Source organism: Brienomyrus brachyistius, chromosome 1 (genome assembly GCF_023856365.1).
Source record: "Brienomyrus brachyistius isolate T26 chromosome 1, BBRACH_0.4, whole genome shotgun sequence".
NCBI classification, from domain to species: domain Eukaryota; kingdom Metazoa; phylum Chordata; class Actinopteri; order Osteoglossiformes; family Mormyridae; genus Brienomyrus; species Brienomyrus brachyistius.
In genome coordinates this window covers 23,745,722-23,763,664 of record NC_064533.1, presented here as the reverse complement: position 1 = coordinate 23,763,664, position 17,943 = coordinate 23,745,722, and the positions used below count along the sequence as shown (strand labels likewise).

The 17,943-nt window shown below is 44.9% G+C and overlaps 46 non-coding genes across 46 annotated transcripts; all 46 read right to left on the bottom strand.

Moving 5' to 3' along the window:
* Positions 1 to 421: 421 nt before the first annotated feature.
* On the bottom strand, positions 422 to 510 carry trnay-gua (transfer RNA tyrosine (anticodon GUA)). The gene is given in 2 exon segments: positions 422 to 457; positions 474 to 510. It is a non-coding gene; the product is annotated as a tRNA-Tyr (tRNA).
* A 266-nt stretch (positions 511 to 776) lies between these two features.
* Positions 777 to 865, bottom strand: trnay-gua (transfer RNA tyrosine (anticodon GUA)). Its single transcript is given in 2 exon segments — positions 777 to 812; positions 829 to 865. It is a non-coding gene; the product is annotated as a tRNA-Tyr (tRNA).
* An 89-nt stretch (positions 866 to 954) lies between these two features.
* Positions 955 to 1,043, bottom strand: trnay-gua (transfer RNA tyrosine (anticodon GUA)). The gene is given in 2 exon segments: positions 955 to 990; positions 1,007 to 1,043. It is a non-coding gene; the product is annotated as a tRNA-Tyr (tRNA).
* Positions 1,044 to 1,664: 621 nt separating this feature from the next.
* trnay-gua (transfer RNA tyrosine (anticodon GUA)) lies at positions 1,665 to 1,753 on the bottom strand. Its single transcript is given in 2 exon segments — positions 1,665 to 1,700; positions 1,717 to 1,753. It is a non-coding gene; the product is annotated as a tRNA-Tyr (tRNA).
* An 88-nt stretch (positions 1,754 to 1,841) lies between these two features.
* Positions 1,842 to 1,930, bottom strand: trnay-gua (transfer RNA tyrosine (anticodon GUA)). Its single transcript is given in 2 exon segments — positions 1,842 to 1,877; positions 1,894 to 1,930. It is a non-coding gene; the product is annotated as a tRNA-Tyr (tRNA).
* Positions 1,931 to 2,196: 266 nt separating this feature from the next.
* On the bottom strand, positions 2,197 to 2,285 carry trnay-gua (transfer RNA tyrosine (anticodon GUA)). Its single transcript is given in 2 exon segments — positions 2,197 to 2,232; positions 2,249 to 2,285. It is a non-coding gene; the product is annotated as a tRNA-Tyr (tRNA).
* An 89-nt stretch (positions 2,286 to 2,374) lies between these two features.
* On the bottom strand, positions 2,375 to 2,463 carry trnay-gua (transfer RNA tyrosine (anticodon GUA)). The gene is given in 2 exon segments: positions 2,375 to 2,410; positions 2,427 to 2,463. It is a non-coding gene; the product is annotated as a tRNA-Tyr (tRNA).
* Positions 2,464 to 2,551: 88 nt separating this feature from the next.
* On the bottom strand, positions 2,552 to 2,640 carry trnay-gua (transfer RNA tyrosine (anticodon GUA)). The gene is given in 2 exon segments: positions 2,552 to 2,587; positions 2,604 to 2,640. It is a non-coding gene; the product is annotated as a tRNA-Tyr (tRNA).
* Positions 2,641 to 2,729: 89 nt separating this feature from the next.
* trnay-gua (transfer RNA tyrosine (anticodon GUA)) lies at positions 2,730 to 2,818 on the bottom strand. The gene is given in 2 exon segments: positions 2,730 to 2,765; positions 2,782 to 2,818. It is a non-coding gene; the product is annotated as a tRNA-Tyr (tRNA).
* Positions 2,819 to 2,906: 88 nt separating this feature from the next.
* On the bottom strand, positions 2,907 to 2,995 carry trnay-gua (transfer RNA tyrosine (anticodon GUA)). The gene is given in 2 exon segments: positions 2,907 to 2,942; positions 2,959 to 2,995. It is a non-coding gene; the product is annotated as a tRNA-Tyr (tRNA).
* A 621-nt stretch (positions 2,996 to 3,616) lies between these two features.
* trnay-aua (transfer RNA tyrosine (anticodon AUA)) lies at positions 3,617 to 3,705 on the bottom strand. Its single transcript is given in 2 exon segments — positions 3,617 to 3,652; positions 3,669 to 3,705. It is a non-coding gene; the product is annotated as a tRNA-Tyr (tRNA).
* Positions 3,706 to 3,972: 267 nt separating this feature from the next.
* trnay-gua (transfer RNA tyrosine (anticodon GUA)) lies at positions 3,973 to 4,061 on the bottom strand. The gene is given in 2 exon segments: positions 3,973 to 4,008; positions 4,025 to 4,061. It is a non-coding gene; the product is annotated as a tRNA-Tyr (tRNA).
* An 89-nt stretch (positions 4,062 to 4,150) lies between these two features.
* On the bottom strand, positions 4,151 to 4,239 carry trnay-gua (transfer RNA tyrosine (anticodon GUA)). Its single transcript is given in 2 exon segments — positions 4,151 to 4,186; positions 4,203 to 4,239. It is a non-coding gene; the product is annotated as a tRNA-Tyr (tRNA).
* An 88-nt stretch (positions 4,240 to 4,327) lies between these two features.
* On the bottom strand, positions 4,328 to 4,416 carry trnay-gua (transfer RNA tyrosine (anticodon GUA)). Its single transcript is given in 2 exon segments — positions 4,328 to 4,363; positions 4,380 to 4,416. It is a non-coding gene; the product is annotated as a tRNA-Tyr (tRNA).
* Positions 4,417 to 4,505: 89 nt separating this feature from the next.
* On the bottom strand, positions 4,506 to 4,594 carry trnay-gua (transfer RNA tyrosine (anticodon GUA)). The gene is given in 2 exon segments: positions 4,506 to 4,541; positions 4,558 to 4,594. It is a non-coding gene; the product is annotated as a tRNA-Tyr (tRNA).
* Positions 4,595 to 4,682: 88 nt separating this feature from the next.
* On the bottom strand, positions 4,683 to 4,771 carry trnay-gua (transfer RNA tyrosine (anticodon GUA)). The gene is given in 2 exon segments: positions 4,683 to 4,718; positions 4,735 to 4,771. It is a non-coding gene; the product is annotated as a tRNA-Tyr (tRNA).
* Positions 4,772 to 4,860: 89 nt separating this feature from the next.
* trnay-gua (transfer RNA tyrosine (anticodon GUA)) lies at positions 4,861 to 4,949 on the bottom strand. Its single transcript is given in 2 exon segments — positions 4,861 to 4,896; positions 4,913 to 4,949. It is a non-coding gene; the product is annotated as a tRNA-Tyr (tRNA).
* An 88-nt stretch (positions 4,950 to 5,037) lies between these two features.
* Positions 5,038 to 5,126, bottom strand: trnay-gua (transfer RNA tyrosine (anticodon GUA)). The gene is given in 2 exon segments: positions 5,038 to 5,073; positions 5,090 to 5,126. It is a non-coding gene; the product is annotated as a tRNA-Tyr (tRNA).
* Positions 5,127 to 5,215: 89 nt separating this feature from the next.
* Positions 5,216 to 5,304, bottom strand: trnay-gua (transfer RNA tyrosine (anticodon GUA)). The gene is given in 2 exon segments: positions 5,216 to 5,251; positions 5,268 to 5,304. It is a non-coding gene; the product is annotated as a tRNA-Tyr (tRNA).
* Positions 5,305 to 5,392: 88 nt separating this feature from the next.
* trnay-gua (transfer RNA tyrosine (anticodon GUA)) lies at positions 5,393 to 5,481 on the bottom strand. Its single transcript is given in 2 exon segments — positions 5,393 to 5,428; positions 5,445 to 5,481. It is a non-coding gene; the product is annotated as a tRNA-Tyr (tRNA).
* An 89-nt stretch (positions 5,482 to 5,570) lies between these two features.
* trnay-gua (transfer RNA tyrosine (anticodon GUA)) lies at positions 5,571 to 5,659 on the bottom strand. The gene is given in 2 exon segments: positions 5,571 to 5,606; positions 5,623 to 5,659. It is a non-coding gene; the product is annotated as a tRNA-Tyr (tRNA).
* An 88-nt stretch (positions 5,660 to 5,747) lies between these two features.
* Positions 5,748 to 5,836, bottom strand: trnay-gua (transfer RNA tyrosine (anticodon GUA)). Its single transcript is given in 2 exon segments — positions 5,748 to 5,783; positions 5,800 to 5,836. It is a non-coding gene; the product is annotated as a tRNA-Tyr (tRNA).
* An 89-nt stretch (positions 5,837 to 5,925) lies between these two features.
* trnay-gua (transfer RNA tyrosine (anticodon GUA)) lies at positions 5,926 to 6,014 on the bottom strand. Its single transcript is given in 2 exon segments — positions 5,926 to 5,961; positions 5,978 to 6,014. It is a non-coding gene; the product is annotated as a tRNA-Tyr (tRNA).
* Positions 6,015 to 6,457: 443 nt separating this feature from the next.
* Positions 6,458 to 6,546, bottom strand: trnay-aua (transfer RNA tyrosine (anticodon AUA)). The gene is given in 2 exon segments: positions 6,458 to 6,493; positions 6,510 to 6,546. It is a non-coding gene; the product is annotated as a tRNA-Tyr (tRNA).
* A 623-nt stretch (positions 6,547 to 7,169) lies between these two features.
* On the bottom strand, positions 7,170 to 7,258 carry trnay-gua (transfer RNA tyrosine (anticodon GUA)). The gene is given in 2 exon segments: positions 7,170 to 7,205; positions 7,222 to 7,258. It is a non-coding gene; the product is annotated as a tRNA-Tyr (tRNA).
* A 265-nt stretch (positions 7,259 to 7,523) lies between these two features.
* On the bottom strand, positions 7,524 to 7,612 carry trnay-gua (transfer RNA tyrosine (anticodon GUA)). Its single transcript is given in 2 exon segments — positions 7,524 to 7,559; positions 7,576 to 7,612. It is a non-coding gene; the product is annotated as a tRNA-Tyr (tRNA).
* An 89-nt stretch (positions 7,613 to 7,701) lies between these two features.
* Positions 7,702 to 7,790, bottom strand: trnay-gua (transfer RNA tyrosine (anticodon GUA)). The gene is given in 2 exon segments: positions 7,702 to 7,737; positions 7,754 to 7,790. It is a non-coding gene; the product is annotated as a tRNA-Tyr (tRNA).
* An 89-nt stretch (positions 7,791 to 7,879) lies between these two features.
* On the bottom strand, positions 7,880 to 7,968 carry trnay-gua (transfer RNA tyrosine (anticodon GUA)). The gene is given in 2 exon segments: positions 7,880 to 7,915; positions 7,932 to 7,968. It is a non-coding gene; the product is annotated as a tRNA-Tyr (tRNA).
* A 443-nt stretch (positions 7,969 to 8,411) lies between these two features.
* On the bottom strand, positions 8,412 to 8,500 carry trnay-aua (transfer RNA tyrosine (anticodon AUA)). Its single transcript is given in 2 exon segments — positions 8,412 to 8,447; positions 8,464 to 8,500. It is a non-coding gene; the product is annotated as a tRNA-Tyr (tRNA).
* A 977-nt stretch (positions 8,501 to 9,477) lies between these two features.
* On the bottom strand, positions 9,478 to 9,566 carry trnay-gua (transfer RNA tyrosine (anticodon GUA)). Its single transcript is given in 2 exon segments — positions 9,478 to 9,513; positions 9,530 to 9,566. It is a non-coding gene; the product is annotated as a tRNA-Tyr (tRNA).
* Positions 9,567 to 9,655: 89 nt separating this feature from the next.
* trnay-gua (transfer RNA tyrosine (anticodon GUA)) lies at positions 9,656 to 9,744 on the bottom strand. Its single transcript is given in 2 exon segments — positions 9,656 to 9,691; positions 9,708 to 9,744. It is a non-coding gene; the product is annotated as a tRNA-Tyr (tRNA).
* A 266-nt stretch (positions 9,745 to 10,010) lies between these two features.
* On the bottom strand, positions 10,011 to 10,099 carry trnay-gua (transfer RNA tyrosine (anticodon GUA)). Its single transcript is given in 2 exon segments — positions 10,011 to 10,046; positions 10,063 to 10,099. It is a non-coding gene; the product is annotated as a tRNA-Tyr (tRNA).
* Positions 10,100 to 10,543: 444 nt separating this feature from the next.
* On the bottom strand, positions 10,544 to 10,632 carry trnay-gua (transfer RNA tyrosine (anticodon GUA)). The gene is given in 2 exon segments: positions 10,544 to 10,579; positions 10,596 to 10,632. It is a non-coding gene; the product is annotated as a tRNA-Tyr (tRNA).
* A 266-nt stretch (positions 10,633 to 10,898) lies between these two features.
* trnay-gua (transfer RNA tyrosine (anticodon GUA)) lies at positions 10,899 to 10,987 on the bottom strand. Its single transcript is given in 2 exon segments — positions 10,899 to 10,934; positions 10,951 to 10,987. It is a non-coding gene; the product is annotated as a tRNA-Tyr (tRNA).
* Positions 10,988 to 11,253: 266 nt separating this feature from the next.
* trnay-gua (transfer RNA tyrosine (anticodon GUA)) lies at positions 11,254 to 11,342 on the bottom strand. Its single transcript is given in 2 exon segments — positions 11,254 to 11,289; positions 11,306 to 11,342. It is a non-coding gene; the product is annotated as a tRNA-Tyr (tRNA).
* A 444-nt stretch (positions 11,343 to 11,786) lies between these two features.
* Positions 11,787 to 11,875, bottom strand: trnay-gua (transfer RNA tyrosine (anticodon GUA)). The gene is given in 2 exon segments: positions 11,787 to 11,822; positions 11,839 to 11,875. It is a non-coding gene; the product is annotated as a tRNA-Tyr (tRNA).
* Positions 11,876 to 12,141: 266 nt separating this feature from the next.
* On the bottom strand, positions 12,142 to 12,230 carry trnay-gua (transfer RNA tyrosine (anticodon GUA)). Its single transcript is given in 2 exon segments — positions 12,142 to 12,177; positions 12,194 to 12,230. It is a non-coding gene; the product is annotated as a tRNA-Tyr (tRNA).
* A 444-nt stretch (positions 12,231 to 12,674) lies between these two features.
* Positions 12,675 to 12,763, bottom strand: trnay-gua (transfer RNA tyrosine (anticodon GUA)). Its single transcript is given in 2 exon segments — positions 12,675 to 12,710; positions 12,727 to 12,763. It is a non-coding gene; the product is annotated as a tRNA-Tyr (tRNA).
* A 1,154-nt stretch (positions 12,764 to 13,917) lies between these two features.
* trnay-gua (transfer RNA tyrosine (anticodon GUA)) lies at positions 13,918 to 14,006 on the bottom strand. Its single transcript is given in 2 exon segments — positions 13,918 to 13,953; positions 13,970 to 14,006. It is a non-coding gene; the product is annotated as a tRNA-Tyr (tRNA).
* A 443-nt stretch (positions 14,007 to 14,449) lies between these two features.
* Positions 14,450 to 14,538, bottom strand: trnay-gua (transfer RNA tyrosine (anticodon GUA)). The gene is given in 2 exon segments: positions 14,450 to 14,485; positions 14,502 to 14,538. It is a non-coding gene; the product is annotated as a tRNA-Tyr (tRNA).
* Positions 14,539 to 14,627: 89 nt separating this feature from the next.
* Positions 14,628 to 14,716, bottom strand: trnay-gua (transfer RNA tyrosine (anticodon GUA)). Its single transcript is given in 2 exon segments — positions 14,628 to 14,663; positions 14,680 to 14,716. It is a non-coding gene; the product is annotated as a tRNA-Tyr (tRNA).
* A 443-nt stretch (positions 14,717 to 15,159) lies between these two features.
* trnay-gua (transfer RNA tyrosine (anticodon GUA)) lies at positions 15,160 to 15,248 on the bottom strand. Its single transcript is given in 2 exon segments — positions 15,160 to 15,195; positions 15,212 to 15,248. It is a non-coding gene; the product is annotated as a tRNA-Tyr (tRNA).
* Positions 15,249 to 16,580: 1,332 nt separating this feature from the next.
* Positions 16,581 to 16,669, bottom strand: trnay-gua (transfer RNA tyrosine (anticodon GUA)). The gene is given in 2 exon segments: positions 16,581 to 16,616; positions 16,633 to 16,669. It is a non-coding gene; the product is annotated as a tRNA-Tyr (tRNA).
* Positions 16,670 to 16,935: 266 nt separating this feature from the next.
* On the bottom strand, positions 16,936 to 17,024 carry trnay-gua (transfer RNA tyrosine (anticodon GUA)). Its single transcript is given in 2 exon segments — positions 16,936 to 16,971; positions 16,988 to 17,024. It is a non-coding gene; the product is annotated as a tRNA-Tyr (tRNA).
* A 266-nt stretch (positions 17,025 to 17,290) lies between these two features.
* Positions 17,291 to 17,379, bottom strand: trnay-gua (transfer RNA tyrosine (anticodon GUA)). Its single transcript is given in 2 exon segments — positions 17,291 to 17,326; positions 17,343 to 17,379. It is a non-coding gene; the product is annotated as a tRNA-Tyr (tRNA).
* Positions 17,380 to 17,644: 265 nt separating this feature from the next.
* Positions 17,645 to 17,733, bottom strand: trnay-aua (transfer RNA tyrosine (anticodon AUA)). Its single transcript is given in 2 exon segments — positions 17,645 to 17,680; positions 17,697 to 17,733. It is a non-coding gene; the product is annotated as a tRNA-Tyr (tRNA).
* Positions 17,734 to 17,943: the final 210 nt, after the last annotated feature.

Here is a 17,943-nt window from a genome sequence, read left to right as displayed (position 1 = left end):
GAATGTGGGATTAGTAAATATAGTTTGTTGCTTCTGTTCAAACTTGACATCGAAAAAAGCTACTACTCCTTCGAGCCGGAGTTGAACCAGCGACCTAAGGATCCCCATCAGGCTTAATCTACAGTCCTCCGCGCTGCCATCTGAGCTATCGAAGGATGAGCTACCCATGTTCCTTTAGAATGTGGGATTAGTAAATGTAGTTTATTGCTTGTGCGGAAACTTGACATCGGAAAAAATCTACAAGTCCTTCGAGCCGGAGTTGAACCAGCGACCTAAGGATCCCCATCAGACTTAATCTACAGTTCTCCGCTCTGCCATCTGAGATATCGAAGGATGAGCTACCTTTGTTCACTTAGAATTTGGGATTAGTAAATATAGTTTGTTGCTTCTGTTCAAACTTGACATCGAAAAAAGCTACTACTCCTTCGAGCCGGAGTTGAACCAGCGACCTAAGGATCCCCATCAGGCTTAATCTACAGTCCTCCGCTCTGCCATCTGAGCTATCGAAGGATGAGCTACCCATGTTCCTTTAGAATGTGGTATTAGTAAATGTAGTTTATTGCTTGTGCGGAAACTTGACATCGGAAAAAATCTACAAGTCCTTCGAGCCGGAGTTGAACCAGCGACCTTAGGATCCCCATCAGGCTTAATCTACAGTCCTCCGCTCTGCCATCTGAGCTATCGAAGGATGAGCTACCTTTCTTCCCTTAGAATGTGGGATTAGTAAATATAGTTTGTTGCTTCTGTTCAAACTTGACATCGAAAAAAGCTACTACTCCTTCGAGCCGGAGTTGAACCAGCGACCTAAGGATCCCCATCAGGCATCATCTACAGTCCTCCGCTCTGCCATCTGAGCTATCGAAGGATGAGCTACCCATGTTCCTTTAGAATGTGGGATTAGTAAATGTAGTTTATTGCTTGTGCGGAAACTTGACATCGGAAAAAATCTACGAGTCCTTCGAGCCGGAGTTGAACCAGCGACCTAAGGATCCTCATCAGGCTTAATCTACAGTCCTCCGCTCTGCCATCTGAGCTATCGAAGGATGAGCTACCCATGTTCCTTTAGAATGTGGGATTAGTAAATGTAGTTTATTGCTTGTGCGGAAACTTGACATCGGAAAAAATCTACAAGTCCTTCGAGCCGGAGTCGAACCAGCGACCTAAGGATCCCCATCAGACTTCATCTACAGTCCACCGCTCTGCCATCTGAGCTATCGAAGGATGAGCTACCTTTCTTCCCTTAGAATGTGGGATTAGTAAATATAGTTTGTTGCTTCTGTTCAAACTTGACATCGAAAAAAGCTACTAGTCCTTCGAGCCGGAGTTGAACCAGCGACCTAAGGATCCTCATCAGGCTTAATCTACTGTTCTCCGCTCTGCCATCTGAGCTATCAAAGGATGAGCTAACCGTGTTCCTTTAGAATGTGGGATTAGTAAATGCAGTTTATTGCTTGTGCGGAAATTTGACATCGGAAAAAATCTACAAGTCCTTAGAGCCGGCGTCGAACCAGCGACCTAAGGATCCCCATCAGACTTCATCTACAGTTCTCCGCTCTGCCATCTGAGCTATCGAAGGATGAGCTACCTTTGTTCACTTAGAATGTGGGATTAGTAAATATAGTTTGTTGCTTCTGTTCAAACTTGACATCGAAAAAAGCTACTACTCCTTCGAGCCGGAGTTGAACCAGCGACCTAAGGATCCCCATCAGGCTTAATCTACAGTCCTCCGCTCTGCCATCTGAGCTATCGAAGGATGAGCTACCTTTGTTCCCTTAGAATGTGGGATTAGTAAATATAGTTTGTTGCTTCTGTTCAAACTTGACATCGAAAAAAGCTACTACTCCTTCGAGCCGGAGTTGAACCAGCGACCTAAGGATCCCCATCAGGCTTAATCTACAGTCCTCCGCTCTGCCATCTGAGCTATCGAAGGATGAGCTACCCATGTTCCTTTAGAATGTGGGATTAGTAAATGTAGTTTATTGCTTGTGCGGAAACTTGACATCGGAAAAAATCTACAAGTCCTTCGAGCCGGAGTTGAACCAGCGACCGAAGGATCCCCATCAGACTTAATCTACAGTTCTCCGCTCTGCCATCTGAGCTATCGAAGGATGAGCTACCTTTGTTCACTTAGAATGTGGGATTAGTAAATATAGTTTGTTGCTTCTGTTCAAACTTGACATCGAAAAAAGCTACTACTCCTTCGAGCCGGAGTTGAACCAGCGACCTAAGGATCCCCATCAGGCTTAATCTACAGTCCTCCGCTCTGCCATCTGAGCTATCGAAGGATGAGCTACCCATGTTCCTTTAGAATGTGGGATTAGTAAATGTAGTTTATTGCTTGTGCGGAAACTTGACATCGGAAAAAATCTACAAATCCTTCGAGCCGGAGTTGAACCAGCGACCTAAGGATCCCCATCAGGCTTAATCTACAGTCCTCCGCTCTGCCATCTGAGCTATCGAAGGATGAGCTACCTTTCTTCCCTTAGAATGTGGGATTAATAAATATAGTTTGTTGCTTCTGTTCAAACTTGACATCGAAAAAAGCTACTAGTCCTTCGAGCCGGAGTCGAACCAGCGACCTAAGGATCCCATTCAGGCTTAATCTACAGTCCTCCGCTCTGCCATCTGAGCTATCGAAGGATGAGCTACCCATGTTCCTTTAGAATGTGGGATTAGTAAATGTAGTTTATTGCTTGTGTGGAAACTTGACATCGGAAAAAATCTACAAGTCCTTCGAGCCGGAGTCGAACCAGCGACCTAAGGATCCCCATCAGACTTCATCTACAGTCCTCCGCTCTGCCATCTGAGCTATCGAAGGATGAGCTACCTTTGTTCCCTTAGAATGTGGGATTAGTAAATATAGTTTGTTGCTTCTGTTCAAACTTGACATCGAAAAAAGCTACTAGTCCTTCGAGCCGGAGTTGAACCAGCGACCTAAGGATCCTCATCAGGCTTAATCTACAGTCCTCCGCTCTGCCATCTGAGCTATCGAAGGATGAGCTACCCATGTTCCTTTAGAATGTGGGATTAGTAAATGTAGTTTATTGCTTGTGCGGAAACTTGACATCGGAAAAAATCTACAAGTCCTTCGAGCCGGAGTCGAACCAGCGACCTAAGGATCCCCATCAGACTTCATCTACAGTTCTCCGCTCTGCCATCTGAGCTATCGAAGGATGAGCTACGTTTGTTCCCTTAGAATGTGGGATTAGTAAATATAGTTTGTTGCTTCTGTTCAAACTTGACATCGAAAAAAGCTACTAGTCCTTTGAGCCGGAGTTGAACCAGCGACCTAAGGATCCCCATCAGGCTTAATCTACAGTTCTCCGCTCTGCCATCTGAGCTATCGAAGGATGAGCTACCCATGTTCCTTTAGAATGTGGGATTAGTAAATGTAGTTTATTGCTTGTGCGGAAACTTGACATCGGAAAAAATCTACGAGTCCTTCGAGCCGGAGTTGAACCAACGACCTAAGGATCCCCATCAGACTTTATCTACAGTCCTCCGCTCTGCCATCTGAGCTATCGAAGGATGAGCTAACCTTTGTCCCTTAGAATGTGGGATTAGTAAATATAGTTTGTTGCTTCTGTTCAAACTTGACATCGAAAAAAGCTACTAGTCCTTCGAGCCGGAGTTGAACCAGCGACCTAAGGATCCTCATCAGGCTTAATCTATAGTCCTCCACTCTGCCATCTGAGCTATCGAAGGATGAGCTACCCATGTTCCTTCATGAATGTGGGATTAGTAAATGTAGTTTCTTGCTTATGCGGAATCTTGACATCGGAAAAAATCTACAAGTCCTTCGAGCCGGAGTTGAACCAGCGACCTAAGGATCCCCATCAGACTTAATCTACAGTTCTCCGCTCTGCCATCTGAGCTATCGAAGGATGAGCTACCTTTGTTCACTTAGAATGTGGGATTAGTAAATATAGTTTGTTGCTTCTGTTCAAACTTGACATCGAAAAAAGCTACTACTCCTTCGAGCCGGAGTTGAACCAGCGACCTAAGGATCCCCATCAGGCTTAATCTACAGTCCTCCGCTCTGCCATCTGAGCTATCGAAGGATGAGCTACCCATGTTCCTTTAGAATGTGGGATTAGTAAATGTAGTTTATTGCTTGTGCGGAAACTTGACATCGGAAAAAATCTACAAATCCTTCGAGCCGGAGTTGAACCAGCGACCTAAGGATCCCCATCAGGCTTAATCTACAGTCCTCCGCTCTGCCATCTGAGCTATCGAAGGATGAGCTACCTTTCTTCCCTTAGAATGTGGGATTAATAAATATAGTTTGTTGCTTCTGTTCAAACTTGACATCGAAAAAAGCTACTAGTCCTTCGAGCCGGAGTCGAACCAGCGACCTAAGGATCCCATTCAGGCTTAATCTACAGTCCTCCGCTCTGCCATCTGAGCTATCGAAGGATGAGCTACCCATGTTCCTTTAGAATGTGGGATTAGTAAATGTAGTTTATTGCTTGTGTGGAAACTTGACATCGGAAAAAATCTACTAGTCCTTCGAGCCGGAGTCGAACCAGCGACCTAAGGATCCCCATCAGACTTCATCTACAGTCCTCCGCTCTGCCATCTGAGCTATCGAAGGATGAGCTACCTTTGTTCCCTTAGAATGTGGGATTAGTAAATATAGTTTGTTGCTTCTGTTCAAACTTGACATCGAAAAAAGCTACTAGTCCTTCGAGCCGGAGTTGAACCAGCGACCTAAGGATCCTCATCAGGCTTAATCTACAGTCCTCCGCTCTGCCATCTGAGCTATCGAAGGATGAGCTACCCATGTTCCTTTAGAATGTGGGATTAGTAAATGTAGTTTATTGCTTGTGCGGAAACTTGACATCGGAAAAAATCTACAAGTCCTTCGAGCCGGAGTCGAACCAGCGACCTAAGGATCCCCATCAGACTTCATCTACAGTCCTCCGCTCTGCCATCTGAGCTATCGAAGGATGAGCTACGTTTGTTCCCTTAGAATGTGGGATTAGTAAATATAGTTTGTTGCTTCTGTTCAAACTTGACATCGAAAAAAGCTACTACTCCTTCGAGCCGGAGTTGAACCAGCGACCTAAGGATCCCCATCAGGCTTAATCTACAGTCCTCCGCTCTGCCATCTGAGCTATCGAAGGATGAGCTACCCATGTTCCTTTAGAATGTGGGATTAGTAAATGTAGTTTATTGCTTGTGCGGAAACTTGACATCGGAAAAAATCTACAAATCCTTCGAGCCGGAGTTGAACCAGCGACCTAAGGATCCCCATCAGGCTTAATCTACAGTCCTCCGCTCTGCCATCTGAGCTATCGAAGGATGAGCTACCTTTCTTCCCTTAGAATGTGGGATTAATAAATATAGTTTGTTGCTTCTGTTCAAACTTGACATCGAAAAAAGCTACTAGTCCTTCGAGCCGGAGTCGAACCAGCGACCTAAGGATCCCATTCAGGCTTAATCTACAGTCCTCCGCTCTGCCATCTGAGCTATCGAAGGATGAGCTACCCATGTTCCTTTAGAATGTGGGATTAGTAAATGTAGTTTATTGCTTGTGTGGAAACTTGACATCGGAAAAAATCTACTAGTCCTTCGAGCCGGAGTCGAACCAGCGACCTAAGGATCCCCATCAGACTTCATCTACAGTCCTCCGCTCTGCCATCTGAGCTATCGAAGGATGAGCTACCTTTGTTCCCTTAGAATGTGGGATTAGTAAATATAGTTTGTTGCTTCTGTTCAAACTTGACATCGAAAAAAGCTACTAGTCCTTCGAGCCGGAGTTGAACCAGCGACCTAAGGATCCTCATCAGGCTTAATCTACAGTCCTCCGCTCTGCCATCTGAGCTATCGAAGGATGAGCTACCCATGTTCCTTTAGAATGTGGGATTAGTAAATGTAGTTTATTGCTTGTGCGGAAACTTGACATCGGAAAAAATCTACAAGTCCTTCGAGCCGGAGTCGAACCAGCGACCTAAGGATCCCCATCAGACTTCATCTACAGTCCTCCGCTCTGCCATCTGAGCTATCGAAGGATGAGCTACGTTTGTTCCCTTAGAATGTGGGATTAGTAAATATAGTTTGTTGCTTCTGTTCAAACTTGACATCGAAAAAAGCTACTAGTCCTTTGAGCCGGAGTTGAACCAGCGACCTAAGGATCCCCATCAGGCTTAATCTACAGTCCTCCGCTCTGCCATCTGAGCTATCGAAGGATGAGCTACCCATGTTCCTTTAGAATGTGGGATTAGTAAATGTAGTTTATTGCTTGTGCGGAAACTTGACATCGGAAAAAATCTACGAGTCCTTCGAGCCGGAGTTGAACCAACGACCTAAGGATCCCCATCAGACTTTATCTACAGTCCTCCGCTCTGCCATCTGAGCTATCGAAGGATGAGCTAACTTTTGTCCCTTAGAATGTGGGATTAGTAAATATAGTTTGTTGCTTCTGTTCAAACTTGACATCGAAAAAAGCTACTAGTCCTTCGAGCCGGAGTTGAACCAGCGACCTAAGGATCCTCATCAGGCTTAATCTATAGTCCTCCACTCTGCCATCTGAGCTATCGAAGGATGAGCTACCCATGTTCCTTCATGAATGTGGGATTAGTAAATGTAGTTTCTTGCTTATGCGGAATCTTGACATCGGAAAAAATCTACAAGTCCTTCGAGCCGGAGTTGAACCAGCGACCTAAGGATCCCCATCATGCTTTATCTACAGTCGTCCGCTCTGCCAACTGAGCTATCGAAAGTCGCGCTTCACTTGTTCATTTAGAATGTGGGATTAGTAAATGTAGTTTATTGCTTGTGTGGAAACTTGACATCGGAAAAAATCTACTAGTCCTTCGAGCCGGAGTTGAATCAGCGACCTAAGGATCTCCATCAGACTTTATCTACAGTCCTCCGCTCTGCCATCTGAGCTATCGAAGGATGAGCTAACGTTCTTCCCTTAGAATGTGGGATTAGTAAATATAGTTTGTTGCTTCTGTTCAAACTTGACATCGAAAAAAGCTACTAGTACTTCGAGCCGGAGTTGAACCAACGACCTAAGGATCCCCATCATGCTTTATCTACAGTCCTCCGCTCTGCCAACTGAGCTATCGAAAGTCGAGCTTCACTTGTTCATTTAGAATGTGGGATTAGTAAATGTAGTTTATTGCTTGTGTGGAAACTTGACATCGGAAAAAATCTACTAGTCCTTCGAGCCGGAGTTGAACCAGCGACCTAAGGATCTCCATCAGACTTTATCTACAGTCCTCCGCTCTGCCATCTGAGCTATCGAAGGATGAGCTAATGTTCTTCCCTTAGAATGTGGGATTAGTAAATATAGTTTGTTGCTTCTGTTCAAACTTGACATCGAAAAAAGCTACCAGTACTTCGAGCCGGAGTTGAACCAGCGACCTAAGGATCCCCATCAGACTTCATCTACAGTCCTCCGCTCTGCCATCAGAGCTATCGAAGGATGAGCTACCTTTGTTCACTTAGAATGTGGGATTAGTAAATATAGTTTGTTGCTTCTGTTCAAACTTGACATCGAAAAAAGCTACTAGTCCTTCGAGCCGGAGTTGAACCAGCGACCTAAGGATCCCCATCAGGCTTAATCTACAGTCCTCCGCTCTGCCATCTGAGCTATCGAAGGATGAGCTACCCATGTTCCTTTAGAATGTGGGATTAGTAAATGTAGTTTATTGCTTGTGCGGAAACTTGACATCGGAAAAAATCTACTAGTCCTTCGAGCCGGAGTTGAACCAGCGACCTAAGGATCCCCATCAGGCTTAATCTACAGTCCTCCGCTCTGCCATCTGAGCTATCGAAGGATGAGCTATCCATGTTCCTATAGAATGTGGGATTAGTAAATGTAGTTTATTGCTTGTGCGGAAACTTGATATCGGAAAAAATCTACAAGTCCTTCGAGCCGGAGTCGAACCAGCGACCTAAGGATCCCCATCAGACTTCATCTACAGTCCTCCGCTCTGCCATCTGAGCTATCGAAGGATGAGCTACGTTTGTTCCCTTAGAATGTGGGATTAGTAAATATAGTTTGTTGCTTCTGTTCAAACTTGACATCGAAAAAAGCTACTAGTCCTTTGAGCCGGAGTTGAACCAGCGACCTAAGGATCCCCATCAGGCTTAATCTACAGTCCTCCGCTCTGCCATCTGAGCTATCGAAGGATGAGCTACCCATGTTCCTTTAGAATGTGGGATTAGTAAATGTAGTTTATTGCTTGTGCGGAAACTTGACATCGGAAAAAATCTACGAGTCCTTCGAGCCGGAGTTGAACCAACGACCTAAGGATCCCCATCAGACTTTATCTACAGTCCTCCGCTCTGCCATCTGAGCTATCGAAGGATGAGCTAACTTTTGTCCCTTAGAATGTGGGATTAGTAAATATAGTTTGTTGCTTCTGTTCAAACTTGACATCGAAAAAAGCTACTAGTCCTTCGAGCCGGAGTTGAACCAGCGACCTAAGGATCCTCATCAGGCTTAATCTATAGTCCTCCACTCTGCCATCTGAGCTATCGAAGGATGAGCTACCCATGTTCCTTCATGAATGTGGGATTAGTAAATGTAGTTTCTTGCTTATGCGGAATCTTGACATCGGAAAAAATCTACAAGTCCTTCGAGCCGGAGTTGAACCAGCGACCTAAGCATCCCCATCATGCTTTATCTACAGTCGTCCGCTCTGCCAACTGAGCTATCGAAAGTCGAGCTTCACTTGTTCATTTAGAATGTGGGATTAGTAAATGTAGTTTATTGCTTGTGTGGAAACTTGACATCGGAAAAAATCTACTAGTCCTTCGAGCCGGAGTTGAATCAGCGACCTAAGGATCTCCATCAGACTTTATCTACAGTCCTCCGCTCTGCCATCTGAGCTATCGAAGGATGAGCTAACGTTCTTCCCTTAGAATGTGGGATTAGTAAATATAGTTTGTTGCTTCTGTTCAAACTTGACATCGAAAAAAGCTACTAGTACTTCGAGCCGGAGTTGAACCAGCGACCTAAGGATCCCCATCATGCTTTATCTACAGTCCTCCGCTCTGCCATCTGAGCTATCGAAAGTCGAGCTTCACTTGTTCATTTAGAATGTGGGATTAGTAAATGTAGTTTATTGCTTGTGTGGAAACTTGACATCGGAAAAAATCTACTAGTCCTTCGAGCCGGAGTTGAACCAGCGACTTAAGGATCTCCATCAGACTTTATCTACAGTCCTCCGCTCTGCCATCTGAGCTATCGAAGGATGAGCTAATGTTCTTCCCTTAGAATGTGGGATTAGTAAATATAGTTTGTTGCTTCTGTTCAAACTTGACATCGAAAAAAGCTACCAGTACTTCGAGCCGGAGTCGAACCAGCGACCTAAGGATCCCCATCAGACTTCATCTACAGTCCTCCGCTCTGCCATCAGAGCTATCGAAGGATGAGCTACCTTTGTTCACTTAGAATGTGGGATTAGTAAATATAGTTTGTTGCTTCTGTTCAAACTTGACATCGAAAAAAGCTTCTAGTCCTTCGAGCCGGAGTTGAACCAGCGACCTAAGGATCCCCATCAGGCTTAATCTACAGTCCTCCGCTCTGCCATCTGAGCTATCGAAGGATGAGCTACCCATGTTCCTTTAGAATGTGGGATTAGTAAATGTAGTTTATTGCTTGTGCGGAAACTTGACATCGGAAAAAATCTACTAGTCCTTCGAGCCGGAGTTGAACCAGCGACCTAAGGATCCCCATCAGGCTTAATCTACAGTCCTCCGCTCTGCCATCTGAGCTATCGAAGGATGAGCTATCCATGTTCCTATAGAATGTGGGATTAGTAAATGTAGTTTATTGCTTGTGCGGAAACTTGATATCGGAAAAAATCTACAAGTCCTTCGAGCCGCAGTCGAACCAGCGACCTAAGGATCCCCATCAGACTTCATCTACAGTCCTCCGCTCTGCCATCTGAGCTATCGAAGGATGAGCTACCTTTGTTCCCTTAGAATGTGGGATTAGTAAATATAGTTTGTTGCTTCTGTTCAAACTTGACATCGAAAAAAGCTACTAGTCCTTCGAGCCGGAGTTGAACCAGCGACCTAAGGATCCCCATCAGGCTTAATCTACAGTCCTCCGCTCTGCCATCTGAGCTATCGAAGGATGAGCTACCCATGTTCCTTTAGAATGTGGGATTAGTAAATGTAGTTTATTGCTTGTGCGGAAACTTGACATCGGAAAAAATCTACTAGTCTTTCGAGCCGGAGTTGAACCAGCAACCTAAGGATCTCCATCAGACTTTATCTACATTCCTCCGCTCTGCCATCTGCGCTATCGAAGGATGAGCTAACGTTCTTCCCTTAGAATGTGGGATTAGTAAATATAGTTTGTTGCTTCTGTTCAAACTTGACATCGAAAAAAGCTACTAGTCCTTCGAGCCGGAGTTGAACCAGCGACCTAAGGATCCTCATCAGGCCTAATCTACAGTCCTCCGCTCTGCCATCTGAGCTATCAAAGGATGAGCTACCCATGTTTTTTTAGAATGTGGGATTAGTAAATGTAGTTTATTGCTTGTGCGGAAACTTGACATCGGAAAAAATCTACTAGTCCTTCGAGCCGGAGTCGAACCAGCGACCTAAGGATCCCCATCAGACTTCATCTACAGTCCTCTGCTCTGCCATCTGAGCTATCGAAGGATGAGCTACCTTTGTTCCCTTAGAATGTGGGATTAGTAAATATAGTTTGTTGCTTCTGTTCAAACTTGACATCGAAAAAAGCTACTAGTCCTTCGAGCCAGAGTTGAACCAGCGACCTAAGGATCCCAATCATGCTTTTTCTACAGTCGTCCGCTCTGCCAACTGAGCTATCGAAAGACGAGCTTCACTTGTTCATTTAGAATGTGGGATTAGTAAATGTAGTTTATTGCTTGTGCGGAAACTTGACATCGGAAAAAATCTACAAGTCCTTCGAGCCGGAGTCGAACCAGCGACCTAAGGATCCCCATCAGACTTCATCTACAGTCCTCCGCTCTGCCATCTGAGCTATCGAAGGATGAGCTACGTTTGTTCCCTTAGAATGTGGGATTAGTAAATATAGTTTGTTGCTTCTGTTCAAACTTGACATCGAAAAAAGCTACTAGTCCTTCGAGCCGGAGTTGAACCAGCGACCTAAGGATCCCCATCAGGCTTAATCTATAGTCCTCCACTCTGCTATCTGAGCTTTCGAAGGATGAGCTACCCATGTTCCTTTAGAATGTGGGATTAGTAAATGTAGTTTATTGCTTGTGCGGAAACTTGACATCGGAAAAAATCTACAAGTCCTTCGAGCCGGAGTTGAACCAGCGACCTAAGGATCCCCATCAGGCTTAATCTACAGTCCTCCGCTCTGCCATCTGAGCTATCGAAGGATGAGCTATCCATGTTCCTATAGAATGTGGGATTAGTAAATGTAGTTTATTGCTTGTGCGGAAACTTGATATCGGAAAAAATCTACAAGTCCTTCGAGCCGGAGTCGAACCAGCGACCTAAGGATCCCAATCATGCTTTTTCTACAGTCGTCCGCCCTGCCAACTGAGCTATCGAAAGACGAGCTTCAGTTGTTCATTTAGAATGTGGGATTAGTAAATGTAGTTTATTGCTTGTGCGGAAACTTGACATCGGAAAAAATCTACTAGTCCTTCGAGCCGGAGTTGAACCAGCGACCTAAGGTTCTCCATCAGACTTTATCTACAGTCCTCCGCTGTGCCATCTGAGCTATTGAAGGATGAGCTAACGTTCTTCCCTTAGAATGTGGGATTAGTAAATATAGTTTGTTGCTTCTGTTCAAACTTGACATCGAAAAAAGCTACTAGTCCTTCGAGCCGGAGTTGAACCAGCGACCTAAGGATCCCCATCAGGCTTAATCTACAGTCCTCCGCTCTGCCATCTGAGCTATCGAAGGATGAGCTACCCATGTTCCTTTAGAATGTGGGATTAGTAAATGTAGTTTATTGCTTGTGCGGAAACTTGACATCGGAAAATATCTACTAGTCCTTCGAGACGGAGTGGAACCAGCGACCTAAGGATCCCCATCAGACTTCATCTACAGTCCTCCGCTCTGCCATCTGAGCTATCGAAGGATGAGCTACCTTTGTTCCCTTAGAATGTGGGATTAGTAAATATAGTTTGTTGCTTCTGTTCAAACTTGACATCGAAAAAAGCTACTAGTCCTTCGAGCCGGAGTTGAACCAGCGACCTAAGGATCCCCATCAGGCTTAATCTACAGTCCTCCGCTCTGCCATCTGAGCTATCGAAGGATGAGCTATCCATGTTCCTATAGAATGTGGGATTAGTAAATGTAGTTTATTGCTTGTGCGGAAACTTGATATCGGAAAAAATCTACTAGTCCTTCGAGCCGGAGTTGAACCAGCTACCAAAGGATTTCCATCAGACTTTATCTACAGTCCTCCGCTCTGCCATCTTAGCTATCGAAGGATGAGCTAACGTTCTTCCCTTAGAATGTGGGATTAGCAAATATAGTTTGTTGCTTCTGTTCAAACTTGACATCGAAAAAAGCTACTAGTCCTTCGAGCCGGAGTTGAACCAGCGACCTAAGGATCCTCATCAGGCTTAATCTACTGTGCTCCGCTCTGCCATCTGAGCTATCAAAGGATGAGCTACCCGTGTTCCTTTAGAATGTGGGATTAGTAAATGTAGTTTATTGCTTGTGCGGAAATTTGACATCGGAAAAAATCTACAAGTCCTTCGAGCCGGAGTTGAACCAGCAACCTAAGGATCCCCATCAGACTTCATCTACAGTCCTCCGCTCTGCCATCTGAGCTATCGAAGGATGAGCTACCTTTGTTCCCTTAGAATGTGGGATCAGTAAATATAGTTTGTTGCTTCTGTTCAAACTTGACATCGAAAAAAGCTACTAGTCCTTCGAGCCGGAGTTGAACCAGCGACCTAAGGATCCCAATCATAATTTTTCTACAGTCGGCCGCCCTGCCAACTGAGCTATCGAAAGACGAGCTTCAGTTGTTCATTTAGAATGTGGGATTAGTAAATGTAGTTTATTGCTTGTGCGGAAACTTGACATCGGAAAAAATGTACTAGTCCTTCGAGCCGGAGTTGAACCAGCAACCTAAGGATCCCCATCAGACTTCATCTACAGTCCTCCACTCTGCCATCTGAGCTATCGAAGGATGAGCTACCTTTGTTCCCTTAGAATGTGGGATTAGTAAATATAGTTTGTTGCTTCTGTTCAAACTTGACATCGAAAAAAGCTACTAGTCCTTCGAGCCGGAGTTGAACCAGCGACCTAAGGATCCCAATCATGCTTTTTCTACAGTCGTCCGCCCTGCCAACTGAGCTATCGAAAGACGAGCTTCAGTTGTTCATTTAGAATGTGGGATTAGTAAATGTAGTTTATTGCTTGTGCGGAAATTTGACATCGGAAAAAATCTACAAGTCCTTCGAGTCGGAGTCGAACCAGCGACCTAAGGATCCCCATCAGACTTCATCTACAGTCCTCCGCTCTGCCATCTGAGCTATCGAAGTATGAGCTACGTTTGTTCCCTTAGAATGTGGGATTAGTAAATATAGTTTGTTGCTTCTGTTCAAACTTGACATCGAAAAAAGCTACTAGCCCTTCGAGCCGGAGTTGAACCAGCGACCTAAGGATCCCCATCAGGCTTAATCTACAGTCCTCCACTCTGCCATCTGAGCTATCGAAGGATGAGCTACCCATGTTCCTTTAGAATGTGGGATTAGTAAATGTAGTTTATTGCTTGTGCGGAAACTTGACATCGGAAAAAATCTACAAGTCCTTCGAGCCGGAGTTGAACCAGCGACCTAAGGATCCCCATCAGGCTTAATCTACAGCCCTCCGCTCTGCCATCTGAGCTATCGAAGGATGAGCTATCCATGTTCCTATAGAATGTGGGATTAGTAAATGTAGTTTATTGCTTGTGCGGAAACTTGATATCGGAAAAAATCTACAAGTCCTTCGAGCCGGAGTCGAACCAGCGACCTAAGGATCCCCATCAGACTTCATCTACAGTCCTCCGCTCTGCCATCTGAGCTATCGAAGGATGAGCTACCTTTGTTCCCTTAGAATGTGGGATTAGTAAATATAGTTTGTTGCTTCTGTTCAAACTTGACATCGAAAAAAGCTACTAGTCCTTCGAGCCGGAGTTGAACCAGCGACCTAAGGATCCCAATCATGCTTTTTCTACAGTCGTCCACCCTGCCAACTGAGCTATCGAAAGACGAGCTTCAGTTGTTCATTTAGAATGTGGGATTAGTAAATGTAGTTTATTGCTTGTGCGGAAACTTGACATCGGAAAAAATCTACTAGCCCTTCGAGCCGGAGTTGAACCAGCGACCTAAGGATCTCCATCAGACTTTATCTACAGTCCTCCGCTGTGCCATCTGAGCTATTGAAGGTTGAGCTAACGTTCTTCCCTTAGAATGTGGGATTAGTAAATATAGCTTGTTGCTTCTGTTCAAACTTGACATCGAAAAAAGCTACTAGTCCTTCGAGCCGGAGTTGAACCAGCGACCTAAGGATCCTCATCAGGCTTAATCTACAGTCCTCCGCTCTGCCATCTGAGCTATCGAAGGATGAGCTACCCATGTTCCTTTAGAATGTGGGATTAGTAAATGTAGTTTATTGCTTGTGCGGAAACTTGACATCGGAAAAAATCTACAAGACCTTCGAGCCGGAGTCGAACCAGCGACCTAAGGATCCCCATCAGACTTCATCTACAGTCCTCCGCTCTGCCATCTGAGCTATCGAAGGATGAGCTACGTTTGTTCCCTTAGAATGTGGGATTAGTAAATATAGTTTGTTGCTTCTGTTCAAACTTGACATCGAAAAAAGCTACTAGTCCTTCGAGCCGGAGTTGAACCAGCGATCTAAGGATCTCCATCAGGCTTAATCTACAGTCCTCCGCTCTGCCATCTGAGCTTTCGAAGGATGAGCTACCAATGTTCCTTTAGAATGTGGGATTAGTAAATGTAGTTTATTGCTTGTGCGGAAACTTGACATCGGAAAAAATCTACGAGTCCTTCGAGCCGGAGTTGAACCAACGACCTAAGGATCCCCATCAGACTTTATCTACAGTCCTCCGCTCTGCCATCTGAGCTATCGAAGGATGAGCTACGTTTGTTCCCTTAGAATGTGGGATTAGTAAATATAGTTTGTTGCTTCTGTTCAAACTTGACATCGAAAAAAGCTAGTAGTCCTTCGAGCCGGAGTTGAACCAGCGACCTAAGGATCCCCATCAGGCTTAATCTACAGTCCTCCGCTCTGCCATTTGAGCTATCGAAGGATGAGTTACCCATGTTCCTTTAGAATGTGGGATTAGTAAATGTCGTTTATTGCTTGTGCGGAAACTTGACATCAGAAAAAATCTACTAGTCCTTCGAGACGGAGTGGAACCAGCGACCTAAGGATCCCCATCAGACTTCATCTACAGTCCTCCGCTCTGCCATCTGAGCTATCGAAGGATGAGCTACCTTTCTTCCCTTAGAATGTGGGATTAGTAAATATAGTTTCTTGCTTCTGTTCAAACTTGACATCGAAAATAGCTACTAGTCCTTCGAGCCGGAGTTGAACCAGCGACCTAAGGATCCCCATCAGGCTTAATCTACAGTCCTCCGCTCTGCCATCTGAGCTATCAAAGGATGAGCTACCCGTGTTCCTTTAGAATGTGGGATTAGTAAATGTAGTTTATTGCTTGTGCGGAAACTTGACATCGGAAAAAATCTACTAGTCCTTCGAGACGGAGTCGAACCAGCGACCTAAGGATCCCCATCAGACTTCATCTACAGTCCTCCGCTCTGCCATCTGAGCTATCGAAGGATGAGCTAACTTTGTTCCCTTAGAATGTGGGATTAGTAAATATAGTTTGTTGCTTCTGTTCAAACTTGACATCGAAAAAAGCTACTAGTCCTTCGAGCCGGAGTTGAACCAGCGACCTAAGGATCCCCATCAGGCTTAATCTACAGTCCTCCGCTCTGCCATCTGAGCTATCGTAGGATGAGCTACCCATGTTCCTTTAGAATGTGGGATTAGTAAATGTAGTTTATTGCTTGTGCGGAAACTTGACATCGGAAAAAATCTACAAGTCCTTCGAGCAGGAGTTGAACCAGCGACCTAAGGATCCCCATCAGGCTTAATCTACAGTCCTCCGCTCTGCCATCTGAGCTATCGAAGGATGAGCTATCCATGTTCCTATAGAATGTGGGATTAGTAAATGTAGTTTATTGCTTGTGCGGAAACTTGATATCGGAAAAAATCTACTAGTCCTTCGAGCCGGAGTTGAACCAGCAACCTAAGGATTTCCATCAGACTTTATCTACAGTCCTCCGCTCTGCCATCTTAGCTATCGAAGGATGAGCTAACGTTCTTCCCTTAGAATGTGGGATTAGCAAATATAGTTTGTTGCTTCTGTTCAAACTTGACATCGAAAAAAGCTACTAGTCCTTCGAGCCGGAGTTGAACCAGCGACCTAAGGATCCTCATCAGGCTTAATCTACTGTCCTCCGCTCTGCCATCTGAGCTATCAAAGGATGAGCTACCCGTGTTCCTTTAGAATGTGGGATTAGTAAATGTAGTTTATTGCTTGTGCGGAAATTTGACATCGGAAAAAATCTACAAGTCCTTCGAGCCGGAGTCGAACCAGCGACCTAAGGATCCCCATCAGACTTCATCTACAGTCCTCCGCTCTGCCATCTGAGCTATCGAAGGATGAGCTACCTTTCCTCCCTTAGAATGTGGGATTAGTAAATATAGTTTGTTGCTTCTGTTCAAACTTGACATCGAAAAAAGCTACTAGTCCTTTGAGCCGGAATTGAACCAGCGACCTAAGGATCCCCATCATGCTTTTTCTACAGTCGTCCGTGCTGCCAACTGAGCTATCGAAAGATGAGCTTCACTTCTTCATTTAGAATGTGGGATTAGTAAATGTAGTTTATTGCTTGTGCGGAAACTTGACATCGGAAAAAATCTACTAGTCCTTCGAGCCGGAGTCGAACCAGCGACCTAAGGATCCCCATCAGACTTCATCTACAGTCCTCCGCTCTGCCATCTGAGCTATCGAAGGATGAGCTACCTTTGTTCCCTTAGAATGTGGGATTAGTAAATATAGTTTGTTGCTTCTGTTCAAACTTGACATCGAAAAAAGCTACTAGTCCTTCGAGCCGGAGTTGAACCAGCGACCTAAGGATCCGCATCAGGCTTAATCTACTGTTCTCCGCTCTGCCATCTGAGCTATCAAAGGATGAGCTACCCGTGTTCCTTTACAATGTGGGATTAGTAAATGTAGTTTATTGCTTGTGCGGAAATTTGACATCGGAAAAAATCTACAAGTCCTTCGAGCCGGAGTCGAACCAGCGACCTAAGGATCCCCATCAGACTTCATCTACAGTCCTCCGCTCTGCCATCTGAGCTATCGAAGGATGAGCTACGTTTGTTCCCTTAGAATGTGGGATTAGTAAATATAGTTTGTTGCTTCTGTTCAAACTTGACATCGAAAAAAGCTACTAGTCCTTCGAGCCGGAGTTGAACCAACGACCTAAGGATCCCCATCAGACTTTATCTACAGTCCTCCGCTCTGCCATCTGAGCTATCGAAGGATGAGCTAACGTTCGTCCCTTAGAATGTGGGATTAGTAAATATAGTTTGTTGCTTCTGTTCAAACTTGACATCGAAAAAAGCTACTAGTCCTTCGAGCCGGAGTTGAACCAGCGACCTAAGGATCCTCATCAGGCTTAATCTATAGTCCTCCACTCTGCCATCTGAGCTATCGAAGGATGAGCTACCCATGTTCCTTCATGAATGTGGGATTAGTAAATGTAGTTTATTGCTTATGCGGAAACTTGACATCGGAAAAAATCTACGAGTCCTTCGAGCCGGAGTTGAACCAGCGACCTAAGGATCCCCATCATGCTTTATCTACAGTCGTCCGCTCTGCCAACTGAGCTATCGAAAGTCGAGCTTCAGTTGTTTATTTAGAATGTGGG